Source organism: Herpailurus yagouaroundi, unplaced genomic scaffold (assembly GCF_014898765.1).
Source record: "Herpailurus yagouaroundi ecotype Mexico unplaced genomic scaffold, PumYag 77, whole genome shotgun sequence".
In the NCBI taxonomy this organism is placed as follows: domain Eukaryota; kingdom Metazoa; phylum Chordata; class Mammalia; order Carnivora; family Felidae; genus Herpailurus; species Herpailurus yagouaroundi.
Genome location: NW_024412388.1, coordinates 93,238,233 through 93,242,019, shown reverse-complemented (window position 1 = coordinate 93,242,019; position 3,787 = coordinate 93,238,233).

Genomic DNA, 3,787 nt, shown 5'->3' with positions numbered 1-3,787 from the left:
AAATTACCTCAGCTGTAAAATGAGGATAATAATAGTACCTAGCTCATAGGGTTGTTATGATGATTAATGAGCAAACAAATGAAAAATGCTTAAACTTCTTTCCTGAGCTTAAAGCTGCTAGTAAGCCTCTATAAATCTGATACACAGACTATAATCTTTCCTTTATTTACATTCCTGATCACTTCATTTCCATAGTCCCAAGGAATGAGGTATTTCTTCTTTTCAAAGTTGGTTCTTCCAGTACATTGTCGACTTCATGTCCTCTCCATCTCCTTTCAAATAGGAAAAGTACAGCTTCTGTAATTCCTTTTCTTTGTCCCATATTTTCAAACTCTTCCTCTCTAATAACAATGATCCTCCCATGGCCCTGCCCCCCCACCCAGACATTGTCCTATCATTCTCCTCTGTGTGTAGTCTGGGTCTTTGACAAAGCTATGTCTATGCTTTCTGCCTTCTCTTGTCTGTGGTGAGGTTTCTGCTTCCATTCTTTCCCTCTGTGAAAGGTCACTAAGGACTTCTGCATTATGCACCCATGGGATCTTTCTAGTTATTTGTTTGGCCTTTCTTCAGCATGGAACACTGGTGATGGCTCCTATATTTCCTCCTTTGGCACTATGTCTCAGCTCTCAGGCTGTTGCTTTTCAGATCCCTTTATAGACTCTTTTTTGACTCAACCCTCAAATGTGGGTGAGCTTCAAGATTACTTTTCAAGGCTCCAACTATCATCCTAGTGTGGGTGACTCAGAAATGGATAGCTATCCCCAGCTTCTGAGTCTCTCCATTTCCCTCTATGATCATAGCTTTGGTTAAGTGTTCCACCACCAAATCATTCTATATTCCTTTTTCTTTATCCCAACATGCAGTTAATCACAGCGTCCTATGTAATTCCTTAGTATATCTCATAACAAGTTCTTTTCTTCTCCATACCTATTGCTCCTGGTAAGCCCAGGCTCCCACCATCTCTCACCTAAGTTGCTGTAACCAGTTTTATAATCAGTCTTCTTGCCCTTTCCTCTCACCATTTCTTCCTCCACATTGCCACCCTGTGACCCTTCTAAAAGATACATCTGATTGTTTTGGGGCTTACAATGTCAGTGGGAAAGTCCAAGCCTCTTAGCATGGTATGTAAGACGATTTCTTCCTTCCTTCCCTCCCTCCCTCCCTTCCTTCCTTCCTTCCTTCCTTCCTTCCTTCCTTCCTTCCTTCCTTTTTTTAAAAGTAGGTTCCATACCCAGTATGGGGCTTGAACTAATGACCCTGAGATTGAGAGTTGCATGGTCTACCGACTGAGCCAGCCAAGCACCCCTATAAGATGATTTCTTGGTAGGTGTTGAGGTTCATGGGGCAGTTATCCAGTTTTCCACCTTGCAGTTATTCAAAGATCTGGATTCCTTTTTTCTTGTGGCATATATATATATATATATATATATGCACACACACATATACACACATATATATACATATATACACACAGGATTTTGTTAGCTAGGCTTAGAAGTGGTACACATTACTTTCACTCTTATTGTATTGGTGAAATCTTGCTCATATGACCATGTTTAACTTCAAGTGAGACTAAGAAATGTAATCTAGCTGTGTGCCCAAATAGGCAAGAAAGAATTCTGGTGGAATTCTAGTGGTCTCTGCTACATCCTTCGCACTTTTGTATCTTCGTTCACCTTTTGCTAGACATTTTTAAAATATTCAAGTGGAGTCACTTCTATGAAGATTTCTCTCATATCTTTATTCTCCACTGAACCTTGAACATTCTTTTTCTTTTGATATATTTTATGATGTAATCAGTATTTCTGTTCTTTAATAAAACATTTATTGTAATAAGAATTTTAGGGGGCACCTGGGTGACTCAGTCGGTTAAGTGACCGACTTCGGCTCAGGTCATGATCTCGCAGTTTGTGAGTTCGAGCTCTGCATCAGGCTCTGAGCAGTCAGCACAGATCTGAAGCCTACTTCAGATTCTGTGTCTCCCCCTCTCTCTACCCCTCCCCTTCTCATGCTCTGTCTCTCTGTCTCTCAATAATAAATAAATGTTAAAGAAAAAAAAAAAGAATTTTAGTGGTGCCTGGGTGGCTCAGTAGGTTAAGTGACTTCAGCTCAGGTCATGATCTTGTGGTTTGTGGGTTCAAGCCCTGCATCAGGCTCTATGCTGACAGCTCAGATTCTGTGTCTCCCCATCTCTCTGCCCCTCCCCTATTCACATTCTGTATCTTTCTCTCTCAAAAATAAACATAAAAAAAGAATTTTATAAAATATGTAGACATATTTCCTAAGAGTTCTAGTTTTTTTTAAAAAAATGTTTATTCATTTTTGAGAGAGAGAAAGCATGATTGGGAGAAGGACAGAGAGAGAAGGGGGGAGGGAGGTTCCAAAGCAGGCTCTGCTCTGACAGTAGTGAGCCCCATGTGGGGTTCGAACTCACAAACCGTGAAATCATCACCTGAGCTAAAGTTGGATGCTCAATTGACTGAGTCACTCAGGTGCCCCGACATAAAATTAATTTTATTTTATTTTTATTTTTATTTTTTAACTTTATTTTTTAAAATTTACATCCAAATTAGTTAGTATATAGTGAAGCAATGATTTCAGTAGGTTCCTTAATGCCCCTTACCCATTTAGCCCATCCCCCCTCCCACACCCCCTCCAGCAACCCTCTGTTCTCCATATTTATGAGTCTCTTTTGTTTTGTCCCCCTCCTTGTTTTTATATTATTTTTGTTTCCCTTCCTTTATGTTCATCTGTTTTGTCTCTTAAAGTCCTCATATGAGTGAAGTCATATGATTTTTGTCTTTCTCTGACTCACTAATTTCACTTAGCGTAATACCCTCTAGTTCCATCCACGTAGTTGCAAATGGCAAGATTTCATTCTTTTTGATTGCCGAGCAATATTCCATTGTATATACATACCACAGCTTCCTTATCCATTCGTCCATTGATGGACATTGGGGCTTTTTCCATACTTTGGCTATTGTTGATAGTGCTGCTATAAACATGGGGGTGCATGTGTCCCTTTGAAACAGCACACCTGTATTCCTTGGGTAAATGCCTAGTAGTGCAATGGCTGGGTCATAGGGTAGTTCTATTTTTAGTTTTTTGAGGAACCTCCATACTGTTTTCCAGAGTGGCTGCACCAGCTTGCATTCCCACGAACAATGCAAAAGAGATCCTCTCTCTCTGCATCCTTGCCAACATCTGTTGTTGCCTGAGTTGTTAATGTTAGCCATTCTGACAGGTGTAAGGTGGTATCTCCATGTGGTTTTGATTTGTATTTCCCTGATAATGAGTGATGTTAAGCATTTTTTCACGTGTTGGTTGGCCATCTGGATGTCTTCTTTAGAAAAGTGTCTATTCATGTCTTTTGCCCATTTCTTCACTGGATTATTTGTTTTTTGGGTGTTGAGTTTGATAAGTTCTTTGTAGATTTTGGATACTAACCCTTTATCTGATATGTCATTTGCAAATATCTTCTCCTATTCTGTCAGTTGCCTTTTAGTTTTGCTGATTGTTTCCTTCACTGTGCAGAAGCTTTTTATTTTGATGAGGTCCCAGTAGTTCATTTTTGCTTTTGTTTCCCCTGCCTCCAGAAACGTGTTGAGTAAGAAATTGCTGCGGGCAAGGTCAAAGAGGTTTTTGCCTGCTTTCTCCTTGAGGATTTTGATGACTTCCTGTCTTACATTGAGGTCTTTCATCCATTTTGAGTTTATTTTTGTGTATGGTGTCAGAAAGTGGTCCAGGTTCATTCTTCTGCATGTCACTGTCCAGTTTTCCCAGCCCC